This window comes from Protomyctophum bolini (assembly GCF_963924005.1).
Source record: "Protomyctophum bolini genome assembly, chromosome: 1".
Taxonomy (NCBI): Eukaryota; Metazoa; Chordata; class Actinopteri; order Myctophiformes; family Myctophidae; genus Protomyctophum; species Protomyctophum bolini.
This window is the reverse complement of record NC_137862.1, coordinates 21,504,609-21,531,229: the sequence shown is the minus strand read 5'-3', so window position 1 is coordinate 21,531,229 and position 26,621 is coordinate 21,504,609. Positions and strand designations below refer to the sequence as shown.

The window sequence follows — 26,621 nt, the reverse complement described above, 5'->3', positions numbered from 1 at the left end:
AAACTGTTAGTGAGGCGTGACTAAAACCCATGGTAATAATCTGCTCCATGCTTTAATTCGTTTGGGGGATTTCCTTTGGCTTTATTTTTGGTCATAGAAATATTATTCTTGTTCCAAGTTATTATCAGTATTCATATTAATCTATGTAAATGCATTATAAGCTCACAATAAATTACATGTTTAGTAATAATAATCTGTGATGCTAAATATAAATATAAAGGTTAAAAGGTGTACTGTAGTCGAAATGTTTTGTTCTACTGACACGGGATATAATCATAAATTCCACATATAACCACAAGAAGCAAATTTTGGATTTCTTCAACTTCAACAATTTCTTCAGATTGCACGAGTATTATTTGATACAAATTTATACTTCTTTCCCTTCTGGACTATTTCTGCATGAAACACTTAATCAAAACAAGGCCACAGCGCATGCTTACCAAACAAGATGCTTCAGGAGGAACAAAACAACATACTGGAAGAGATATAAAGTTAAAATTGAATAAAAATAAAAACAAATACTGTATGAGCTAGCACTACAAAAAGCTCTTTATAAAACTGATCTATAACCAGGAATGTCTTATGTGCCTCGGCACATTAAGACTTTTTCTTCCCATCAATTTCTTGCCAAAGAAGAACTACCGAGAACATCTGGATTGGCTGCCATTACAGCTGTTCTTGGCTGTACTTACTTTACAGCAGTGCACAAACAGTGACCTTTTTTAGTGCCAATTTTGCAGTTCAATCATAAAAATGTATTTGTCAATGATGAGGAGACAACGGAATTTAGGGAGACAAAGCGTCATGAACAAATATTTTGTCTGTCAGGTGGAAACCTTGTAAGTCCAAACCCATTCCTATTTAAAACATAACAATTTAAAATAGTGATTAGCTGATCTGCACGCCTTGTGAGCTTGTAGATCTGCTAATATCACTACTTTTGTGTGACACCCTGATGAAGTAACAAAATAAAATAAAACATTTGGAGATACACGGTTTCTGCCCAGACGGCAAACAAATTGTTCTTTGTGTCAACGGAAGGCCGTTCTGTTAGCTTTGTAACAGCTTTGTACTACATCTCAACACTCCACAAGTTACCTTCAAGGTTGGGAGTGTATAGACGCCAACACTTTCCTCCGGCAGATTTCCATGGAAACAGAGCAAAGCTTGTGTGTGTGTGTGTGTGTGTGTGTGTGTGTGTGTGTGTGTGTGTGTGTGTGTGTGTGTGTGTTGAGGTGTTTGGTTGGTTGTTTTAATATCACGCAGAGAAAGCCGAGGGAGAGGCGTGGCAGCAGAGACGTGTAAACAAATCTACCCGTCACCAGAGATCCAGGGGGTTAACTGAATTAGTGGCATATAGGACTTGCGATGCGGGGAGCTTTTAATTGGCACCCATCTTATTTAGATGCAGCTCTTGACCTCGGCAGAGAACATGCACACACAGACACACACACATCCACTACACACACTGAAGCACTTTTTGAGTGGTGCAGCCACTCCAATGCACAGCAATATGTGTCCCTGGCTGGGTCTGTCTCTGGGTCTGTCCGTCTGAGCACGGAAATAGCATAATAGCATTTGTTCACCACCAAGTGTCAACGTTGCGCAGCTTAACACACACACACACACACACACACACACACACACACACACACATTTGAATTATTTTATTTGGTCCACACTTTAAAAGAAAAATGCATACAAGGACACAAACATTATGGGTGCAGTTATGTTACAATCACAAGCCTATGACACATGTTTGGAATCATGATACAACAAGAATGTCACTCAGCAGCGTCTCTGATAGCCATATTCGTTCACACGACGGTGCTCAGGACTAGGCTTATATGGTGGCATAGACAGTACAACAGGGACAGTACAACACCTCGCAAGTCCTTCTGCCTCATCTCATGGACACTCCAAGCTGTCGAGAGTTCGAAACGCTCCCACAACTGTCTGTGGACATGTCCCAGGCTGGACCATCAGGGACGGAGAACGGAGCCAGTCGTCTCACACCGCCGCCCGGTGACAACACGCGGCGTCCGCCTGCCGTAGGGAAGTTGCCGACTCACCGGGTCTCTCCCGGTGACGCTGCACCCTCCACACTCCATGGCCGCTCTCATGGGCCTGGAAGTCACACACCGCTGCCCCGATGGCGGACCGACACACCGCGGGGAGGTCACCGGGTCCACTGCCTCTCCTCCCGGCACCTTCTTGTTCACGGGAGGGACCAACAGGCAGCGTGGTCGCCGGTAGTAGACTACGTGCTGGGTACATCCTGACGTGATATCCTGACACACAGCCACCGCCACAGGAGTTGCAAAAGTTCCAAAAGCTGTACCCACTACATTAACGATCGTAGTTAGAACGGGTGCGGTTGTTAGATGTTAAATAACTTAAAGCTAAAGTTGGCGTCCACCGGCGTTTCCACACGTGCCGCCATTGCTGCGCGTGCGTGCGCACACACACACACACATTTTATTTTAGTTTAATGGATGTGTCACTAACATTTACTGCTCTGGCAGACCTTTTGAGCGATGTCTACTGAAAGATAAGTGGGGGGCATAGAGCAAAAATATAATCCATTAAATTATCTCAGAATGCTACTAAAAAACATGATCGAGGGGCAACACCCACACACATACATACAGTACCAATAGTGCTGCTGTTGCAATGCCTGGCAGAGGCCAGTACATTTTGCACCAGCAGCTGCAGTGAAGTTGGCTTCTGCGATGGACCGGTACCTCATTAAAAAGCTCCAACTGTTACCAAAGGAAGGGACCCAAATCCTATAGGCTGTCACCAACACCAGCAAATAATACGGATAGAATGCTGCCACAGTCCCACTTATAAATATACTGTCTTGGTGTTAACATTTAACAATTGAAAAATAATGTTCAGCTTCCTTTCAAACGAGCAGCAACTAATGAGACCTTGAGTTTTTTTTTCTGTACGCGCAGAGAAGTCAAGGGGCGACAATGCAAGTGTATATTTCCGTGGGCGCGTTCCCGTGAAATTGTCACGCGCGTGTTTGTTTCGAGCACACGCCTGCGACTGACCAGATCTGGATTCTGTTTGGCTTGTTTTAACGCTTGTGTTGTCGCGCCCCTCATGAGCAGACCTGGAGCAGACCTATCGTTGATCCAGGTGACAACATCTGCGTTAATCCATGCCCGTCAATAAAGGTACTTTACCTTTATTGTCAACACAACAATTCCAGCGACAGTTCATTACGACATGGACTGGCAGGAGGCTACTTCTAATTATCTCTCGCTGGACCCACCATTCATTCGCTAATATGTGATTTATGGGTTACTATGATATGTGGTATCTAGTTCTGTAATGGGTGATTTATGGATTCTTCTATGTGTGATATATGTATCGTATCTTGAATCTTCATATGCATCTATGTGATATATGGCATTCAATAATTGAAAGTTGTTACGTTGTTCATGTAATGCTAAATGCTCTGCTCTGGGGGTTTGTGATCTCAGATTCTGTATGTTGCAAAGCTAATCTGTAATATCACATGAGCAGAGCCACACCGCCAAACTAAATCCATATAGCGTTGCAATAAATGGTATATGCGGCGATAACATTAATGAACAACGTCAATGCTAGAGACTTTAAAATTAGGAGTGGTCCGATCACGTTTTTTGGGGGACGGTCCCGATCAGCGATTTTTATTTTATCTATTTTTATCGGCCGATACCTTTTTTTCTTTTTTACTTAGAACAGCAAACCTGGCACCCCACGATGTTTTCATATACCCAGTTGTTTTTGGAGCGCAAACCTCTAGATCTGGTATGTTATGGAGTGTTATCAAGTTGGTAGTCTCTGGCATGTTGGCTCCCACAATTTTCAAATGCCTCCGCATAATACTGTACTTTGGAAGGTCTGTAAATGAGTACAAAATAAGCCCCCATCCCTTTGCGTTTTGGCTGTGCAGTCACATGGAAACGGATGACCTGAGCCTGTCAAAGATTATAGCACATCTACAAGCTCACGTGTCATGATGTGAAGCATTGTGAGCTTGTAGATTGTAGACCGTATAGTAGTATAAATGAACCATTAATGTTGTCCCAATCTAGAATGAATGCTAGAATCAATCTCTTGAAGGCTAAAACTGCAGTAGAAGAGGGAATGTTACACTAATTTGGGCTCTTCTGACAGTAGCTACTAATCTTTGATTTGGTGAAACACCTGTGAGGCTGTAGCATGCAATGCATCATTAGGCCTCATTCACACGTACCAAACACCAATCAAGCAAATGTTTGGTCGTTTTTTTGGGCCACCACAATGCTTTTCCAATGGGAGTCACATGGTTTGATTGCTGATTGCTGGTGGTGTTCTGCCCCTCACCCCTCATCAAACACAAATGCTTGATAAAAAAAATAATATATAATATATATATATATATATATATATACAGTATATATATATATATGAGACAATAAAGGGACTCCTGCACATCCAAAAAGACCCGTAGGAGGTGCAAGTCTAGTTAGCAGGCATAGACATAAAAAAGAGAAATACATACATACATACATACTTGAGGCCTACCATTGTGTGGCACATCTATGCACGAAATGTCTATGTTCACAGGCTTCTGTGTGCGGCCTAGAGGACATCTGAGCATGTGCAGCACCAAACCTCATACACCATTTGTCCTTTGGGAAACTGGGCCAATAGTGATTATACATAAAAGGATCTTTATTTGCATTATCCACACTTATTGTACCATATTTTACTTTAGGATTTAAATTGCTCTGTTAATGGCTACTCTCACCGTTTTCTATCACTTGCGTTAAAAAGCAATGGCAGATCATTTTATTGTAACCCGTGTGGTGTGCATGCGGTCTGCCGGGGGTTGCTTGTGATCGCTTGAAATGCTCTGCACCGCTGCGTCTTCGTTAAGCGGACGTGTCCTCGTGGCCACCCCTATTTGCTGTGAGATTGGGAACTTCAATTGGCCCTGTCACTGTTTACCTACACCTTCCCCTTTGAGCAAACTTCCACATTCCCTCATGCACTCCTCGTTTTCCTGTCACGTTACCACTGAATACAGCAGGGCCGTGATGAACTGGGACGGGTGAGTAAAGCGCGGCGGACGCCGGCTGAATGCTAAGTGGATTTCAAAGGAGGGTGGACTGGCCGCCCTCGCATGTGTTTGCAGATCAGCAGGTTCGATACTCGCCCACTGTCTGGAGTTCAGTATCCGGGTCATTAATCCTACATGGTATATGGCAGTAAGCCACAGAGAGAGAGAAAACAAGAAAAAAATGGTCTTTGGTCCTCTCCTCCAACTGGTCAAGCATCGTAGCTAGACTGACAATTAAAGGAGAATCAGATCACAACGGGTGTGAAAAGCTAGCGCCACAGAGCACCTTGCTCACTGAATCTGAACTCTGAAGTGCATACAATACCGATTGACTGTCAAAGGGAAGATGCTGCTCCTTGGCTTGTGTGGGAGTCGGAATAAAAACATTGTTAGCTTGAACTCCTTCAAGCTTCCTCAGTACTTTTGACTGCAGACGACACGATTCGGAACATTAAGTCCAATAGCCGATACAAACGCTTTCTAAATCAGTAGTTCTCACATGTTTTGTGCCAGGGCCCCCCCCCCCCCCCCCCCATTAAGTGACGTGCTGTGAGCTTGTATATTTGCTAGTTTTGAGTTTTGAGAACCATTGTTCAAAAGAGTTTTCTGAAAACCGTATGTTGTTATATACAGTATATAGCTAAAATGACAGATGCTTTCCCGGTTTTAATGGGTTAAGCTCATTTATACTCCATTGCGCGACGGTGACACTTGCCAACAAGAACTGCTCCCTCTTGCACACATTAGGCATTCGATACTTTAGTGTCTGAGATCTCGCCTCTGTGCTTCAAATGCCCTACCAAGCATGAGCGCACCCGGCCGTGATAGTAAACGTACAGTACGTAACGTACCGCATATCTAGCCTCTAGCTCTTTCCTGTTTGCTTCTTCTTCCCATACCTCTGGTCTCAAACTGTTTTCCTCCCACTCTGGAGCCTAGTCTTTTATTCCATCCATCTCTACCTCTGAGGCATGTAACCTCTGGCCCAGTGACCCACAGCCTCCAAACAAAACTGTTGATAACAACCGCAACGAAGCAACAAGCACACCAGCTGTGGTCCTCCTTGACTGGAACGTTAACACCCATCATCTCGCTGCAGAATCTATCATCAGCCGATCTGCCACAATGATATTTGTGAAAATATGTTTTAATAATAACAGTGTGTGTGTGTGTGTGTGTGTGTGTGTGTGTGTGTGTGTGTGTGTGTGTGTGTGTCAGCGTTTCAAAGGGGGAATATAAAGACATGTATGGACGACTCCGAAGTGACTCAATCCACGCAGAAAGTCAACGCAAAGGGAAATTTCAACAGATCCACATACGTACATGGTGAACCCCATTGTGCTGTGCCGTGCTACATTTTGCTTCGTCTATTGGTGAGTTTCATTATTGTCTCGTTTATATTCATGGTCTAGTCTCTGAAATCAGTGTGTTTATGATTAGTTTGTTTTAAGAAATACGGATACATGATGCAGCAGCATGTTTTTGGCTATGCAGCTGTTCTGTGTGCATCGCGTGTGCACGTGACTTTCCGTGGTTCCATGACACCACTGATGATTTCTTGCCTCTTGTCTTGATTGTTTAAACATGACGTCATGGGCCCCTATGCTCGATAACAGCTGGGCCTGATAAGCCCAAAGTTTGATAACGTGTACTCAATAAGCTTTTTGGATTTTGTCGGATATCAGTTATCGAGCTCCATCCCTACTTGTAACAAGCAGAGTTGGGCTGCCGTTAAATCTGCATTACACAAACTCTAATATCATATTATGCTGAGCCTAAAGATAGTTATTACAGCATATGGACATACAGTACTGTATGAACCCCTCATAGGCAGAACCTCCATAACCTTTTTACTTGGAGGGAATGATCAGTAAGCTTCCCCTAAGAGGGTTGAAAAGGTCAAAGACCAAGGTCAGAATACAACATTTCAGCAACAAAGAGACTTGAGATGAAGTCTGATGCATTTACAATTCCAGGGAATTCTGAGGTAACTTCTTGAATTGCGGGGCAATTGATAGTATATTATGTTCATTAATTAAAACATTTCTGTCCATATTTCATCAGGAAAAAAGGAATTAGGGAACGTAATCAGGAAATTGAAACAGTGTGCCAAGTCAGTTTGACTTTCTTCTGAAGATTGTGTAATACATAATTTAGATTGGCTATGTATAATTTCTCAGATCAAGGACTTGACTGAGGAAACATCCTGAAAATCTTCTTCTGAGTAAATTAACTTTGCTAGATTAATTCTGTTAATTAGCACATGAACCACAGCCTCCCTATATTCTGGGGATGAACTGTGAAAATAGCAGATCTACAAGCTCCAGATAAATGGACTATGACATCAAAGTCCACAGGCCAATCACAGCACTTTTCTTTGAATTTCTTTTGATGTCATGAAACCTTTAAGCACTATATACTTCATCATATGATGCATAGCTAAAACTATTTTGAAAAATAGGGGATATCCTTCTTCTGAATAGCATTTAAACATTCAATCCCCTTGTCTCCCTTCCACATACATTGTACTGTACATGTCCACCCTTTTTTATCGTCTGTCTGTATGTCTGTTTGTCTACGGTTACTTTTGACTCCCTGTCAAGTGAAAATGCCAGAAAGACACCGTAGAGCCACGCTGAGCTCCAAGGCTCTACTAATTTGACAGCGAGCAGTAGAATAATTGGAGTTTCACATTTACGTGACAGTGTGTCACTGACGGAAACGGCCCGAGACTTAAGCCTGATTATATGTCGATGACGTTGTGCGCTTCTAGATCTGCTGTTCTCGGTGAGCAACGAGTATAAATCAAGCATTAAGGTCTCCACACACCGGGCAGGAAGTCGGATTTTTAAGCGCCGTTTCTCCATCGGGTTTCCGAAAGACGCGGCCGGTGTGCAACCACCTTTGGTCTGACTGGGAGCGGTATGTACAGTGGTTGTAGTAACTTGTTTGTTGGTCGGTCGGGTGTAGATTTGACAAGCCAGAGAAGAAGAGCGTTAATGAGACAAAACTCACAGGCTGGCCTTTGGTCAGAGCTGCTTGTACTTTGAAGGCCATGCAGGAAAATGCTGTTGCAATTCTGCAAGTAATTCTTCATTCTGGCCTAGATCACCATGGTGTGACGACCCTTTTCTACTGATGAAAACGAAATAAAAGACTATATGACTAAAACTATGATTAAATATACTGGACATTTCTTCTACTGACACTGTACCAATAAAAACTAGAAAAGGCATTTTCTGTTTATTAAAGAACTGGAAAGACATTCTGGTTACTGAACAAACATGCTATAACATGGAGTACTATATATCAGAAAAATATGGAGCTATTTAACTTAACACATATTTTAACAAAACAAAATGTATGTCCTGTCTGTGTGCTCTCTATACTGTCTGTCTGTGTGCTCACTCACTACACTGCATGGGAAACAAAAAAACTCATCATTTTATCTCACGTACCTTTTCTTTCATGCCATCTTATCTCACCTCATTTTGTCCATAATGAGCACAGGCAATATTGAGGGAGAGTGGCAGTGATAACTGTGCCATCAAAGGGATTGTGTTCCTTTTGTGTGAATTACAGTTTATTCCCACAGGGACTGTTTTTTTCTATTCACTGGCTGTGATGTCTGGAGTAATTTAGCTCAATCTCCCGCTGTCATTATGGATTAGTGTTTTAGCCTTGCCTGGATCCAGACCACTGTATAGCTGCTGTGAACTGTTTAAGGTTTGTTATAGTGTATGAGGCTGAGAGAGTGTGTGCCGGTTTGTATTTGAGCATGTGCCTGCGGGCTTGTGTTTGTACACATTTTGTCCACGTCACCTCTTTCACCTAAGAAAAGGGTCCCAAAGCTGTGACATGACTGGCTTCTGCTTTAACTGTATACCCATATATTTTGAGCATTGAGGTGGATTTAGAGAAGTTACAAAGCTTCCAGGCTGCAACTCAACATGGAGGCCAACTCATTATAAATGAGTTGGCCTGTATTTGTCTGGACTTTAAATGTATGGCCGTGTGCATGCGTGCGTGTGTGCGTGTGATGAAGGGAATAAAGATAAGGCTAAGAAAGGAAGGCTGGGGCCTGAGGTGCTGTTCCTCTCTGCACTATACTGTTGTCCCCAATGAGGACACTGGCCTGGTTCAGAGAGAGAGAGAGAGAGAGAGAGAGAGAGATGGGGATGTGATAGACAGAGGGCATGAATGTGGCAGGGGAAATAAAATGTGAGAGTTGGGTGGGTGGGGGGTGGGGTTGCTGGGGTGTTCTTATGGTTCCCACTGCAGTGCTAGGAAGTCCTGCTGTGATTGGCCAGTAGTCGCTGTGATTGGCAGCTCTTCCTATACCTAGTGTTTTTGCAACTACGCCTAAACCTAAGCTTAACCATATAACCCTAACCTCAGTGAAACTATGCCTAAACCTAAGCTTAACCATATAACCCTAACCTCAGTGAAACTATGCCTGCCAGGGGGTAGGGCGAGCCCATGGGTGGGTCTTCCTATAACCTTGGTGGAATCCATTAATCAAAAGAGACACGAGCAAAGTGGGAATTGGCAGAGCAAGAGAGGGAGACACATGAACAGAAGGTGAAATAGTTGAGGCCAAACCGCACCAATGCAACTAGTCGCAACTCCTTGCAACAAAACATTTTTAAGGTCAGTCGCACCAATGCAACTCCTTGCAACTGTAGTTGCAAGTAGTCGCGTGTTGCAAGGAGTTGCATGGCGAATCATTGGTGCGGAGTGGGCTTTAGACAGAGTGAAGGTGAGAGAGAGAGAGAGAGAGAGAGAGAGAGAGAGTATTATAAAGGCATTCAGACCTTCTGTCACTGTGTGTGTGTGTGTGTGTGTGTGTGTGTGTGTGTGTGTGTGTGTGTGTGTGTGTGTGTGTGTGTGTGTGTGTGTGTGTGTGTGTGTGTGTGTGTGTGTGTGTGTGTGTGTGTGTGTGTGTGTGTGCACCTGAGGGAAAGGGCCTCTCTTTCGCCATCTGTACCACACAGATTCGTCAACACAACACTGATACATTACTCCATGTGGTCCTTGGGGCCCCCTCACCACAGATGGGGCCATTCAACTTTTTACGTTGGCTCTACCCAACGGAATTGCTAGTCGGACATGGAGTTCAAACTTTTGCTCTCTTTTCAACCTCATTTTCAAGGAATATGCTGCACGGAATAAGTATGTATAGGGATGTGAAGCTCTGAGCTTCCCAGACAGGTCACACAGGCAGTCACACTCACAGCCAGGGCAGTGGCACAGACAGACAGGTCGTCCACTCTGAGTGCTCTCTCGTTGGGAGGATTGGAGCACTGACTGAGAGCAGGACAAACTTGTCAAATAAGCTGCACGCCGTCATTCATAATTATTCCCCGACCCGACTAAAATACCATGGAGTAACGTGCGTCCCGTTAATTACGGACTCAACTGCAGACAGTTGAGTTGGAACATAGTTGATAGCATAGCATAATATAGCCGATAGCGCTGCTCCTTCTGTATCGTTGTTTATTGGGCTTTGATGCAAATTCTAAACATATGGTGCACCTGCACAAGTTGTGTTGCTTAAATGAATGCATAGTTGCGTTCTCCTCAACTGCTGCGCAGCAAAAAAAAGGGCAAAAAAAGGCAAAATAGACCTTCGGACCAGACCTACTCCTCAAATTACTTTTAAAATGTATTAAAGGTCTGTCTATTCAATACAAAATTGTTATTTGAAAATTGGAAAACAAAGCATGTTGCAGGTTTTGCAGCAGAGGAAGAGGCAGGGATACTTTAAAGATGCAAACTTAGGTGTCAAATAGCTGGGGCGTCACGTCACGGTGTGCGTTGTGTCCTGTCACATTGTTATTCTGCTGTTGCACTCTGTGTAGAACAGCTCTTTCACATGCAACATAACTCCTGCATGCCTCAGTCTACACACAATCCTTTTAGTTTTAGTGTGATGCACTAAAGAGAAGTGCCATGGCCGCTGTGTGTATTTCCTCACCGGGCCACATGTCTGATGGCTCTGGCGTCGCATAAATAATAGCTTTGTGTGAGGAAGGATCCCTTGGTAGAGCCTCGGAGCTGAGCTTGTCTGCTGGTGCGTTACGACGAGGAGGCCTCTCTGTCACAGCCCTGTCATGACCGCACATCCTTTGTTATGGGGAGGCGAAGTGGAAATCTTGGCCAAAAGCTACATCCAGTATAGCCTACTGTTGGCACATTTTCCCACAAGATGCAAAGCACTATCTAGCCTATACAATTTACAATTTAGGCATTTAGCAGACGCTCTTAATCCAGAGCGACTTACATTAAGCAAGAACAAAAGCATGGGAATACATCACATAAAAACATTTATCATGAAACATGTGTAAGCTAAGAAAGTAACAGTGGAATATCTATATAATGAAACTATACATATATACTACTATGCTATACATATGTACTATGGGGTGCTATGACTATATACAATGCAATTCTAGTGCTGTCTACATAACATGCTATAAGTCTGTATCAAATGCTATCTAAGTCTACAGAAATGCTATCTAAGGGGGTAGGGTAAGTGCTATGGGCCATGATGGAGTCTGAAAAGGTGGGTTTTCAGACTACGTCTTCATGGAACTAAATTAAACAAAACATTACTGTTAATTACTTATTAACATTAATGACTTATACTTGATCATACTACAGCATCACAGCGCCGTGTTTCGAGCTCTTAGCTTTTTTTATCCTGAAAAGTTTCCACCCAACGGAGACAAAAACATATATCTGACCTTACGTTTTGTAGGCTCCACATCATAAAACATATATCTGACCTTACGTTTTGTAGGCTCCACATCATAAAACATATATCTGACCTTACGTTTTGTAGGCTCCACATCATAAACAAGAACATTGTGTGGGATGTCCCGATATGTTACGGACCAAAAATATTACAATGGCAGCCAAAACTATCGCAGCCCATTTCCGCCATTCTCAGTTTGAATGGTGTTGTATCTCAGAAGATCAAGAGATTCTCACAATTTTAAGATATGCAATTGCAAGGAAATATTCAGAGATTAAGTCAAACTTGCAATTTAAGCCATTTTATTTTTACTCAGTGGGGGAAATGGGCTTGATCCTTACAAACCAAATATTGCCTTTCGTTAGAATTATTGGATTTAAACACCAGAGAGAACATCAGATGATTAACTTAAATTTTATTAAATCTAAGTTATTCATTTGAAAAAACCTTAACAGGAATCAATATTAGGCAGAATTAGCTTTAAATAGGTCTAATTGAGCTGACAGCCATAATTAGAGCCAAAGGAGCGAAGTGTCAATTTGCAGTTAAACTGATCCCAAATTAATTGTGATCATAATGATACATAACAACATATTACACAAGACCACTAACTGCTCCCTCTGCGCTGTATTAGTAAATAGGTAAACGCAGGGAATTCCAACTATCTGGGTGTGCCTGCAGTGTTTTATTTTATGCTTGGATATCGTAATGACCGGTGGAGGCTATGCATGGCTGCTTTCTGTTAGCGGCATTTAGCAGAGTGTGGGTCGACCGAGATTCAGTTTGGCTGGACCTGGTCCTACCCATGGGTCCACCCCGTGGATCCTCCCCTGGTACACTATCCAGGGTCATAATAGAGCGTAGCAGTCCCGCCCCCTTTCATGACGACGCCAGGCCCAGGAAATGAATCTCAATGCACTTTTCCCATAGACATTTCAAAACGTATTTATTTAAAGACCTTTAAAGCGTCGTACGAAGCCAACTCTTGTCGTGACAAATCATGACAACACGCACAATATTTTGGACCAAACAAATAATTACAAAGAAGAAAAAGTGTTAAATCTAATTCTTTGTTTGGCCCGAAATCTTTTGTTTGTTGTCAAGATTTGTCACGACAAGAGTTGGCTTTGTCCGCGGCGTTAAACGTCTTTAAATAAATACTTTCTGAAAAGTCTATGAGGAAAATGAACGGGGATTTCTTTTCCGGGTCTCTCGAGGGGGCGGGACTGCATACTGCGTAAGTCGTTTAATGCAATCAGATAGGACTTTTCTGTTTGGATGTATGGACACAACTACTCCTAAAGCTGTGTTAACCCATTAAGACCTGAGGCAGATTCTAAAATGCCTTCTAAAGGTCGTTTCAGACAGGAAGCGACTGACACGCCTTGGTAATATACATTTTCAAGCAGAGACGGGCAATTATTTTGGACCTGTGATCAGGTGCGGACTGTGGAGTGATTTTATTGATGTGATTAGTCCCAGGGCTAGGTGTTCCATCATACTGGTTTAAGCATGAGTAGAGATCGGATTTCAGATTGCTTGGTCGGAACTACCATGTAGCCTACTTCAGTCGTAACACAGTAGTAACACTAGTAATAACTTAAAAGTACAACGCAACCAACACCATCTTGCCTGTATGTCTGTTTGAAACAGAACCGTGTGGCTCTGGAGAGACAAACCATGGCCAGTAGAGAGTCATTGTCTGTCAGTGAAGCGGACGATTGTCTTTTGTTGGAGCACCCAGCCATGCCACTGCTGCCAGGGACTGAACCCAGCTCTGTATGGCGGTGTTCAGAGCCACCTGGTCCTCCCTTCATCATGATGAGCATCTTTTGTAGGGCACTAATTTACGAAAATATAAATTTATGGAGATACAAGTTTCTGCACAACAGCAATGATATATTAAGAGTGGATGAATATAGGCAGGCTGTATTCCAGGTGTGTGTGTGTGTGTGTGTGTGTGTGTGTGTGTGTGTGTGAGCTTGTTCTGCCCATTTGGGTCATTCATCTCTCTCTCTGTGCTTTACTCTCCCATGCCTACACGTCTGCCATGCTAACATGAAGCCTTCAAACCGCCGCCCTGAAGAAAACAACCCTGCAAGTTGTGACGAGCTGTCACTCTGGTTATTGACACACTTGCCGACAACTTCACAGTGGCTGCTTTCAGCAACAGGGCGAGTTAAACTGGGGGTGCCTATCGCTCATGCGCGCGCGGCGCATGCTCGCGCGTGTGCCAACTAAACCATACATCGACGGCAGCTGCTGGCCCACAAACCCACATACCCGGCAATAGATCTGCCGTCCGCCATGACAGCTCTGTGTTATTAATGACAGCCACTTAAAGCCTTATTACGGCCCCGGCTCGTGGGCAACGCTTGACAGCTCTGAGGTAGAGCCCGGAGGGGCCGAGGCCAGGTAATGAATAAATGACATGCTTGGCTGTGCCGCGGAAATATAATGTAGCGCCACACATCGACACTGGGCAGGTGGGGCGGAAAGAGAGGGAGTTTATAATCACGGAACGGTTAATCGGTCACCACACACACACACACACACACGAGGCATACCGTATATGCAGTGAAGTTGCAGTCATGGCTGTCAGTGTGACAGAATAGCCTAGGTGTGGTTTCCGCTGCAATATGCAAATGTTACCCCCTCCCCCCAAACCAATTTTTATGTTCAATTTAACTAAAGCAGCTGAGATATGACATGGCTATATTCATTGACTTAATACCTGTCATTAATCTTAGCTTAGGCTTCAACGGGAGAATTGATGTGTGGGGATTTTCTCTCCATGGATCTAAATGTGGAACGGAGCCACAGGTCGTCCTTCCCGTCACATTTGCTTATGGATAAAATGAGTTCCCCATACCCCATTACTTTTCTTTTTTATCCTTTCCTCTTCTGTCTTATTTATCCGGCCAATGTTTATGGACCAAGTTTAACAGTGCTCCTATTTCATGTAATTGGTGTCATGCAGAAACCTTGTATCTTTGATTGATTGAAAGTTGTATTCACAGTTTGCAGAAGGGGTACAGTAACAGTTCAAACGAAAGTACCAGAAAAAGCTCCACTGGAACACAGGTTCTTTTTTAGCCTGGGTTCCAGCCTGATTTGCTGTGTTCCGCGGGTCTGAAATGTCACATTCAGACCCGCGGAATGCAGCAAATCAGGCTGGAATAGTTATTTTTACCATTTTATAAAGTAATGGTTTAGGATAGTGGTTCTCAACCAGTGGTCCTGTGACCACCATTGGTCCTTGGCAGGGTTCCAGGTGGTCCCCTGCTAATGCTGATGGGAGTTGTTAGCCAAATGTGCCCTTATAGATCTTTAACTCTTGAGAGTGTGAAATGAAACTGAATGGATTTGGTTGCATTTTATGCTCTCAAGAATTAAATTATTTTTTAAACATCGGCATTACTTAATTTAGTCTACACAATTAGAGAATGTAGAAGAATTGTTATTTATATCGTTTGCCTGTTATCTCTCCTAATGGTGCCACATCTTTGAGAGGGTTTGAGAGGCTAGATCTCCTCAGATGGTGGTGATGGCTCAAATGCTGAATAAATAATGGATCTTGATATGTAAAGGGTTGAAATGCACTGGTTTAGGACGTACAGACCAAGGTTCCTGGTGGCCGTACAGTATGTACACATACTGTACAGTAGAAGCTTCTCAGTACACAGATGGGCCTTATGTAAGCGTGCAACTAAAATAAGGCACATGTATATGAGGGTTGTTTGGTGGGAGATGAATGAATGAATGAATGAAGTTGTTTACACATCACTGAGGATACGTCCCAGGTGCATCCATGCGATGTATTTTCGTTCTGAGGTATTCTATTTATAGTGAGTAGTGGACTAGACTAGAATAGACTATGTGACAACCAGGTATAGTCTGGAGAGACGGGTGACAGCCGGAATGTAGACAGCACCCCGGGAGCATTATTTAAAGCATATTTTAGCTTGAACCAAATGAGAAATTATTAAGTGAGAAGTATTCGGTCACATTCTCCAAACCAGATTACCACCGTCCGGAATCATTGAACCGTCAACCTGCGTCAATTAAAGCCATAGTGACCTTCTCTTCTAGCAGTTATCACCACATCCGTAATTAATATGTCAAGAGTAGCTAAAAGTCACACTCGGCAGCAATACAGCTCAACATTTAAAATGTTGAGTGTTGTGGGTGTTGAGTTGTTCTCAAGCACTCTGAGAGTGATGTATCATGCATTGTAATTTATTGCACCGCCCACCAGAGCCGTGCCACCGCCTCCCATCAAGGGTTTACATCATAGTTGATGTTAAGGCAAGTTGCTGCTTCATTTGAATATAAACACCATCTCCTGGGCAGGAGAGATACTGGTAAGAGTAAAAGTCATGAACCAAACCAAAATGCAAATAAAATACTTGGTGAACCTTGATACTGCACTACACACCTGCACTGGGACTCTGACTAAATGGGTTAAGTTCTCAAGACTTCTCCACACACATGCACTGGAAATGTTAACATATGTGAAGTCGGTTAAATATAAATTAATACAGCAGCAGTCATGAAAACATCTACTGCCAAGTATGTACAAGTGCATTTTGATATAGTATATGCATGGTTTATCAATGAATATGAACAAATATATACACTGTATCAGTAGCGGATATGAAAACAAATGTATGTACACTAGTCTCTCAACAGACCTTAGAAAACAGACCTTAGAGAGTACCATATCTTGATCAGATTAGGAAATACCTTGCATTGTTTGAGTGACTCTACTTAAAGTTAACAAAAGTCCACATAATAGGATTGATTGGAAATGACTGTATTTGACAGATAGTTTTCACAGAATGTGTGTCAGGGTAGCTCAGTTGGTAGAGCTCTCGCCTTTGGACCACAAGTTCATGGGTTCGATCCCGGGCACTGCCAACTCTGTGAATGAGTTGCATGGCTTGGTGCAGCAAGGAAGTACTGGGAGCTGATGGTACTGTAGGTGTGGCACTCCACCTCAGCAATCCATCTCCCAGGGGTCTAGCGCATTGTAACGGGGATAGTCTCCCGCGTGTTAGCGGCTGTTACCGACAATAAGCCACTCCCGACCTACTTCTTTTACAGAATAGTAGATATTTGCACGTCCTTTTACTGTGTTTCTGTATTTGTCAACTTCTCTTGATAGTTTAACTTGGCTATTTTTGAATAGCCAACATATAAATGGATATGCTATGTTGTACTTTTGCTGCAGACCCCCTGGAATCCCCCCCAAGGACCCCTGGGGGTCCCCGGACCCCACTTTGAGAACCAATGGGATACACGCATAAAAGGATGCCAGTTTGTCATCACTCTCAAACACTTTTACTTTCCTGAAAAGTAACAGTGTTCCAATGGAACATTATTTAGTCACAAGCTCTAGTTAACAGAAATATAATAGCCTAATGGTTAAATATTTATACAACTTAACTTAGCCACTTTCAACCTGGCAATCCTATTTTGGACATTTCATTTATGTGTTCAAACAAACAATGTTCAAACATTTAAAGCAGCGGTTCCGAGACTTTTTAGGCATTGCACCGCTTTCTGCATCCTAACTGTGCTGATGCACACCCTATCCTTAGAAAATAGCCTATTTATAGCCACATTGAAAAAGGTAGGTGAGCACAAAAATGTGCATATTTGAATTAAATTGAAACTACATTGTAACAAAGTTTCAATTCATTTCGTTTCAACAACAAGGAAATGGCCCTTGACACTAAGGGTTGCCCACCTGCCCCTGCTGGGTAAATACAAATTTCGGGCAGGTAGAATTTGCTTTCAGGTTGTTGGTTTGGTGGTTTAATGGTGTGTTATTACATCCATTAAACCAGGGGTTCTCAACGTGTGTGCGCTGTGCGTGTGTGCATGGATGCCGTTGGCATGTCATTGCTTGCTGTCCCTGTCCCATTGGCCAGAGGTGCATGTGTGCATGGATTGGCCAGAGGAGGCAGACTAGGCAGCCAATCAGGCTAGGCCGTCAGTATGACTAGGTGGTCATCTGGTCGTCTACATTTCATGAGCTTTCATTAGTCAGTTTTCACCTGACAAAAAAAGATGAAATATGTAGATCCATCCAGAACTGCTTTTGCACCTCTGTACCTGGCGTAGTGTTGTTCTGCTCCACTCCGAATAACACGTCTGATATGCTTGTGGATCTCAGTGATTTTACACATTACATAAGTATCTGACTTGCAGGTTTTGGAAACTAGTCAAGAACAAACTTAAAAGTGCATGTATAAACAATGAAGGACTAGCAGATCTACAAGCTTGTAGATCTGCTATTTTCTGCACACAGTCCGTTGTACAGTGAGCTATAACTCCAGCTTGGGAGCGGAGCTGTTCTCACATGACCTTATTTCAGCACGATCGCTGAGTTTGCGACTGACAGTGGCTGATAGGAATATTTTGGCATTTCACCCAACCTTAGTAGAAATCCAAAGTCTTCCCATAGTGGGGGTGTCGAATTACTTAGTTTGATTCCAGTCTCTTTAGTTGTTATTTGACGCTGCCATTCCCTCTACTGCTTCCGTAGACAATCATGGGCACCCCACGCACATGTCACGTGACACGGTTTGGCCGACGAGACTGTCAAGATTTCATAAAACCGCGTTAAACCGTAAAACCACACAACCCTAATCACAGTATGACTTTAACTACGCAGTTTACCATCAAAGCCTCCCTCTCCTCTAGTATACAGTATATGAAGCCTTTCCAACACTGAGTGATGGGATATTTTTGGCACCTTGCTAAACATTGTTGAGGGAGAACGTCAGCTAATTACTGCAGCTACCCATTAGCTCACCTCCAGTGTGCGTTGAGTGCCAGATATGGGGTGTTTTTCTACTGTATACAGGCGTCCTCATAACTTCACAGCCGTAGAACATTACAGCTGGCGGCTGTACATCTACTAATTAACCTTAATCGCTTAAGAAACCTGGGAGGCATTGTTCATTATAGCCACAAGAGCACCATGGGGATGTTTCAGTGTGTGACAAACATTTTATTCATTGTTGGGATTTTTGTTTTCTTTCCTTCTACATATGGGCTTTCCTTTCCAATTCCTCAACACTCCCTTCGCTCGATCCCTCCCAAAGATAATTGTCTCCCAAGTTAAATTCAGTTGCTTTATGGTGCATGGAGGAAAAGATCATGCTGAAACCTTGACGAGAAGTTTCCACATGCTACTGAAGTGGCCTTTTCAAATATGATGCAGCAGATAAGCAGTGAGTGTGAGGGAAATATTATTGTTTTTTTTCCCTCTCTCCTCTTTTTTGCCCCTTTTCATGATCGCCAATCTCCAAGTTGGCATTATCTGAGTTGGCGAAGATGACTTCACCCCAGGGCTAATGGCTTGTTTCATGCCAGTATTTGGATTACATCATCGGGAGGACGGGACACACAGCATCTTCACAGTTTATTTTATTTTATTTATTAATAAATCTAGAGTTTTGCCTGAATACAAGAGAAAGTTATGTCATGTCCCGCAGGGGAAGAAGATTAGAACAGATCGTGTCGTGATCAAAAGATGCTGAAAACGCGATCAGCTTCAATGTCGACGCCTTTTGCTTTGTCTGATGAAATGTGAGGCTGATAAGAGGGGAGAATATTAAAAGCAGCAGGCGGTCTGCCGCGTGATGGACAGCTTTTCATATCCCTCTTTTCACAATATAAATCATCCTTTAGTCCTTTATTGGTATATAGACAGTCTGGTGTATAATAGACTGTAACTGTTAGGCACTGTAGGTATAGGTAGGTTAGATAGATCCCTACACAGCAACTGTGTAGGAATCCAAGGGATTACAGTGTTACAATGTTATTATTGTAAAGTAAAACAGTGACATACTATTAGCCTGAAAACCAGATGAATCTGCCAGAGAAAAAACTAAATAGCCCTCGGCAGATTTGGTCTAGCATCGCTCATTTGTGATTGGACTTCACTCCGGCTGAAGTAGTGAGGGACCAATCAGCGCCCAGTGTGCAAATATGTGGCGGGTTTTATTACCAGAGGCATTTTTTTAATTCACCCCTTGGAAATGTAGGATCCACACGGAGATTCCAGACTAATATCTCGGCTATGCCAGGCTAACTTACTGTTGCCTCCTATCTCCATATTGTAACTTTTTGTGTGTTTTTGTTTTGGAAATTAACGCCCTACTTTATTGTACTACAGCATCACACGAAAGCATAAAAAGTAGCAGATCTGCAAGCTTGAACGCACCGCTATTTTTATTTTCTAAAGGTAGCTGTAATTAGACATTTTTTAAACTACTCTTGATTCTCTTTTTCTACATCTCTCTCATCTCAACCCAACTAGTCAAGACAGATGGCTGCCCACCTAGAGCCAGCCAGGTTCTGCCACATGTTTCTTCCCGTTAAAGGGGAGGTTTTTTTCCTTGCTGTAGTCGCCAAGCATTTTGATCAATGGGGAATTGTTGAGTACCAGTATAGTATGGCCTTGACCTGCTTCGTGTGTGTGTGTGTGTGTGTGTGTGTGTGTGTGTGTGTGTGTGTGTGTGTGTGTGTGTGTGTGTGTGTGTGTGTCTGTGTGTGTGTGTGTGTGTGTGTGGCAGCAATATCCTAGCATAATAAAAATCAAGTGGCCTTTCATAATCCTTGTAGATCCTGTGGAACTGAATGCTGGAAAAGGTCAGCTGTGTTTTCACTCTGGGGACGATGGCACTGTATGGAAAGTGTTAGTGCATGTGGCACTTATGACCTGCTGCCCAGCGGCCATCCCTGCCACTTATCTGCTCTTGTTCACTTCATCTGTCCGTCTCAGTCTCTCTCTGCTTGGTCTGTCTGTCTCTGTCTCTCAGGCTCTCTTTGCTCGCACATTGCTGCGTGCACATGGCAGACGAATAAAGGACAAATGAAGGATACCTTCATACCTGCCTGCAATTTTGATTTGGTTCAACTGTCATTACTGTCTAAGGACAGATTTATACTATGTTGTATGACAGTGTCATAGTCCAAAAAATAGCTAATCTATTGAGCTCCATTATGCCATGAATGCAACACGAGCAACAGAGTGTAAATTAGGCATAACACTTGAGATTAGTGATCTATTTTACAAGGGAGGCTTTATAAAATAATTATTGATTTTCAAAGCACTTAGAACTCAGGCGCAATTGTTGCAAACTGAACTAGAATAGAGATGCCAATGTTTATGTGTACCGTCCTGTGTACACACTTTGTAAATGTTTCTATAAAAACAATACAACCATTCTGAGCAGAGAGACTTACTGATCGAGTACTTATAATAGCTAAAAATACAAGATTCAGATGGAAATGTGATATCATCCAGCGAGAAAAATAATACGTTCATAAAAGCTTTGAATTTGTGGCTGCTATGACAATGACATGTTCCAGATTATATTATGTACTGTTACAAAGGCTTTCACGGCATCCATCCAGGTGTGTTTAATATCGAGTCCGAGTCGGCATGGTTACCCAACTGCAGTTGCTGATCATATTACTTGGAACTATAAACTTAAATTGAGTGTTTCATACAACTTTTTTGATTATTCTGTGAAATGCCTTGTATGACTGTAAAAGGCCTTGCATGACTGCATGTCAATTATACATTGACTTTGTGATGAGGGTGAGGGTAAAGCCTTAGCCTAAGTGGTTGTGTGATCTGTATGGTGGAGGGCAGGGCGCACATGTGCAACTGCTCGCATTTCACCACAGACAGATGATGATGCTCAGTGTGACTGGCTGTCCCGTCCCTGCTTCCTGTCATAAATGGATTTGAAGGGGGGGAGAGGGCTCATTGTGCAAGAGCCAGATAAATGCCACTCTCTCTCTCTCTCTCTCTCTCTCTCTCTCTCTCTCTCTCTCTCTCTCTCTCTCTCTCACAAAGGAGTGTTCAAATATTCATAAACATGCGCATCACTATAAAAAGCCCCAACCGTCGCTTCTTCAACCGCCAGAGAAATGCTACGCTCTCATCCTGGTTTGGTTTGATGCTAAAAGGTTTGGTTGAGATGGGGTGGATTCAGGGGATGGTTGGAGGACATGAGGAGCAACCTCAATAATACCGCAATATCTAGGACAGTGTTCCTCAACCTTTTTAGGCCGTGACCCCCAAAAATAATCAGAATTTTAACTGGGAATCCCCCACTCTGACAAGCACTTGTAGGACGTGAGGCCTTACATTTATTACCCAGATAAAAGTTGTGAAATAAAATAGCTGATAGATCAGACATTTTCACAATTTTTACCTCTTTCTTATGTTATTTGACAATCTGGCCAATGTTTGACCAGTTTTACTTTTAATAGTATAGTTAGATGCAGTAATGGCCTTTTTTATTGGTCTCAAAACTAAGTAATAAAATGATATTGTCACTTTACTGTCCCCTTCAAAAAATGTAAAAAATAAATCACGTGGAGAACCTGGAAAATAGCTCCTTCATGTCAGTGCTCATTGATTCCCAACGTCCTCTGTGGTATTCTCAGATGCACGGGGGGGGGGGGTTTCTTCAGTCCGTGGGCTCTCATGTAAAGCCTGCTGTTGAGGAGATGCGATGAAGTGATTAAAGAAGCTCAGAGACTCAGACAATAACTCTCAATCAATAGAGGTATGGGTCCATGAAATAAAAGGTCTCTCTCCCTCTCTCTGTTTTCCTCTCCAGGGGCATCTCACTTAAGCCTCTAGCTTGTTGGTGGAGTTTGAGTGGGGATGTGGTTGTTGCTTGTTGGGTTACTCAATATTTAATTTGTTCTCAAAAGATGTGTATGGCCTCCAACATACACCTTGAACTAAACAAACAATATTAAATGTTTTATTTATTTTATTTTTTCTTGTTTCACTTTTATGACATTCTGCAGCCTTAAAGGAATAGTTGCCATAGGGAACCACTGCTGTTCATCAAATTATTGGCCTAATGTGACTAAAACAAAGTCACCGCATGGGGTGAATAATTTAAATACATTTTTGGGGTGAACTATCCCTTTAATGTGACTGCAGGCATGCATTTGTAATTACACACTATATAATTGGAGCTCTGAAATGTTTGATTTTATTCTGTTACAAAACATTGCTTGTGAACCTCTTGGTGCAGAAAATTACACATTATTACCAGTGTACGGCTGCAAATGAATTTCACAGACAAACCATTACAAAGTATTCTGCTGTATTTGTCTCTTACTTTCTGTTTACACGTGTCAAAGTCAGCAAGAGGCGAAAAGAGAACATGACATTTCAATCCAATATTAAAATTGGCTTAAACGGCAGGTGGACCACATTGTATAAGCCACAACCATATAAGGACCATAACCATGTAAGGAGTTACTAATGGATATACGCCCAAATATGGAGTGTGTTGTCTGACCTCAATGTGTTGACTCATCATGGCATCAAGCGCAAACAAGTCTGTTAGCTCCATATGGGCACAAAGGGGGGCATATGCCCATTTATGTACATATAGTGATCACTCATCGATCTCCATATAGGGTCAAGGACTGACTGATACAGAGATCTCGGTGCATTCTGCACTATATGAGCACTTTCTACTTTTCGTACTTTAAGTACATTTAGGTGCCAATACTTTTGTACTTGAGCACATTTTGTAAAATTCCAGACTTTTACTATAGTATTTCTACATTGCAGTATTGATATGTTTGTTTTACTTAATCTAGAAAGTACTTGAGCAGAGTACTTTTTCCACCACTGGATATACATGGCAAGATAGAGTAGTACTCTGGTGTGGTGTCCTTCATAGCGCACTATTTTCATTTTACTTGCCACCTCGTGTTTCTCGGGCGACAGCGACGCATGTGTTTAAACTTTAGCAATAAATTACCACCCCCAGGGAGCAGGAGATGAATAATTGCACCGTTTTGATTTGTGAAAATTAAAGCACCCAAACACAGCCCCCCAATCCACCCCCCAAGCCCCCCTTGACAAAATAAACAACTCTGATCGTAGAAGACAAACAGAAAGGGTATATGATCCGCTCGGTAGCGGATTATCGTTATGCCATGTTGTAGTATTGTTTTGTAGTCGACAGGCAGGAACAATCAAATGGAACTTCCTTTTCCCTCAAACCGGAAGAATAACAATAAAAGCTCTCATATAGCCTGCAGCTTTTATTGAGAAAAATCGGTTTGAGGGAAAAGGAAGTTCCGTTTGATTGTTCCTGCCTGTCGACTACAAAACAATACTACAACATGGCGTAACAATATCATCCGCTCCCGCCGGGATCATATACCCGAAATGAAATGGTGCCCAGGCTACCTCAAGACAGGGACAGAGAGAGAAAGCAGGACTGAGTGTGAAATAGAGACAAAGAGCCATGGATACAGACAGAAATCCATACAACACAAAGAGAGAGATCAACAGGGCAGAGTGGGGGTGAAGGGGGGTGACAGAAAGATACCAGTAAAATCCTCAGTGTTAATTTAACTCAGAGTGACTTTAACAGTTAAACACTGGATTTGACTTGATTTAGGATAATGGATGACGGATATGAGGAACCAGAAAAATGAGCGCATGCAGGAAAATAAGGGCCACCTATAGATATTTCCTTCCCAGAGAAATTAAATATTAAACGGCTCGCGGCCATCTTCCCATTGTGTAAGCATGCAAATGTATACATTGCGTGTCGGGGAAACGCGGGAGCATGTATGCATAATCATGCGTGCACGGCATGCAGATGCAATTGACGATGGCTTTGTGTGTGGGGATGTGTACGTGTCCTCCTTTGCTCCCACACATTGCCATTTGTGTCTATGTGACGTACAGTGAGAGTGTGTGAGCATGTCTGCACCGCCTGTAATGTAAACCCATATTATATTCCCTGTGTTTTCAGCCAGGCAGGTGTGTGTGTGTGTGTGTGTGTGTGTGTGTGTGTGTGTGTGTGTGTGTGTGTGTGTGTGTGTGTGTGTGTGTGTGTGTGTGTGTGTGTGTGTGTGTGTGTGTGTGTGTGTGTGTGTGTGTGTGTGTGTGTGTGTGTGTGTGTGTGTGTGTGTGTGTGTGTGTGTGTGTGTGTGTGTGTGTGTGTGTGTGTGTGTGTGTGTGTGTGTGTGTGTGTGTGTGTGTGTGGACAGAGATTGGTGCCACCTGCGGCTCAGCTGGGAGCTGGCTGAGGGAATGAGGGTTGTGTGTGAGAGAGAGGAGAGGAGAGGAGAATGAGGAAGGTGGCAGCAAGAGGTGAGAGAGGGAGGACATAATTACACGGCAGAGCAGCGGCTCATCTCTCCTCCTCCTTCTCCTGCCCCCCCCCCACACACACACACACACACACACACACACACACACAGCTCCTTCATGTCTCCATTTGGGACAAAACAATCCATCAGGCAAAGGTCAGCTTGGTCCCCCACCACCCACCCACACACGCACAGTAACACAGATTATTCAAATAACACAAGCACACATTCACACACACACGCACAAATAAAACACATCAGGCACCCACACAAAGAGGGGAAAGGCCAAGCACACAGTCACAATTCACAAATAAGACCAGACACAATCTTGGGAAGAAAATGTTGGTGCCTAGTTCTCAGTACGTGGTTCTCAAACATTTTCATGTTAACGAGCGACCCCCAAATGTATTTTTTTTTAAATAGATAGATCTACGTACATAGCCTGAATCCAGACTGATTCGCTCCGTTTGGTGCAGAACAGTCAGTCAGACTGGATTCCATACAGGCTATAGGTACTACAAGCTCGACGCCTCACTGTCATTGCGACACATTGTGAGGTTGTAGATAAGCTAGTGTCAATTGGCCGGAAAATATAATACAGCTCAGCTGTTTAAACTGTTCCACATTTTGCTGGGTGTGGAGTGGACCCCCTGGAACCCTCTCACGGACCCCTGGGTATCCCCAGACCCCACTCTGAGAACCGCTGTGTCTGACCAAGCGCCTCAGTCATAAATGCTGCACCCACACAAAATGGGACAAAAATACTGTGTATGCCAGTTTCTCTTGTCTAAAAAATAACTTGACATGGGAATTGTGTTTACCTCCACACATTTCTTTTTTGTTTTTTTTTCAGGTTTACTTTTGGGTATTGTTATGCTTTATTTCAGATAGGTCAGTATAGAGAGACAGGAAAGCAAGGGTAGAGGTGTGCAGGACAAGACCCTTGTGCTCACAAGGAGCATTATGGTGCACTTGTGTCTTGCTGAGACAGGCTAGCCTGGCATGGCAAGACTAAAAACACTTGTAAAGCATTAAGCAAATGATTTCACACTGGCAGTTTCATGTGGTTTCCGGAGACTAACTCCTACCACGCACCACTCTATTCTTAGGCAGGCTGCACATTTTGGAGAGATGTGGTGGTAGAGTGCGGTAAAGTAGCCGATCTACAAGCTCACACCGCTCACACGACTGATGTGACGCATTGTGAGCTTGTAAATCTGCTATTTTCAAAATATTTTTTATTAATTTGAAAACTTGAAATGGGACATTCTGCATAATGAGTACCTTTGGTATAGTACATTTTGATGCCAATACTTTTGTACTTCCAGACTTTTACTTGTAATAGTATTTCTACATTGCAGTATTGATATTTTAACTAAAATATGAGTACACTGTCAAAGTGCACCAGCACCATTTTATAGACAACATTTCTCGTGGACAGGACACACACATATGTCTGCTCAGGGTCCACATTGGATGTCTGTGGAGTGATTGTGTCTCCAGGCAAGTTATTAGAGCAACCAAGGTCTGACGTTACAGGCGCTAGAGGGCACTACTTCCTGGATCACAGATTATGTCCCTCATAAAAAT

The 26,621-nt window shown here is 43.0% G+C and overlaps 1 protein-coding gene and 1 long non-coding RNA gene across 2 annotated transcripts in view; one reads left to right on the top strand and one right to left on the bottom strand.

Moving 5' to 3' along the window:
* Positions 1 to 26,621, bottom strand: part of chst8 (carbohydrate (N-acetylgalactosamine 4-0) sulfotransferase 8) — a gene marked incomplete at both ends in the record, with an annotated part of 190,000 nt that overhangs the window by 11,095 nt on the left and 152,284 nt on the right. The window lies entirely within an intron of this gene.
* Positions 1 to 26,621, top strand: part of LOC308333244 — an 84,901-nt gene that overhangs the window by 22,273 nt on the left and 36,007 nt on the right. Inside the window, exon 2 of the long non-coding RNA XR_013965785.1 lies at positions 6,320 to 6,474. This is a non-coding gene — a long non-coding RNA (uncharacterized lncRNA). The remainder of the gene's footprint in view (positions 1 to 6,319; positions 6,475 to 26,621) is intronic.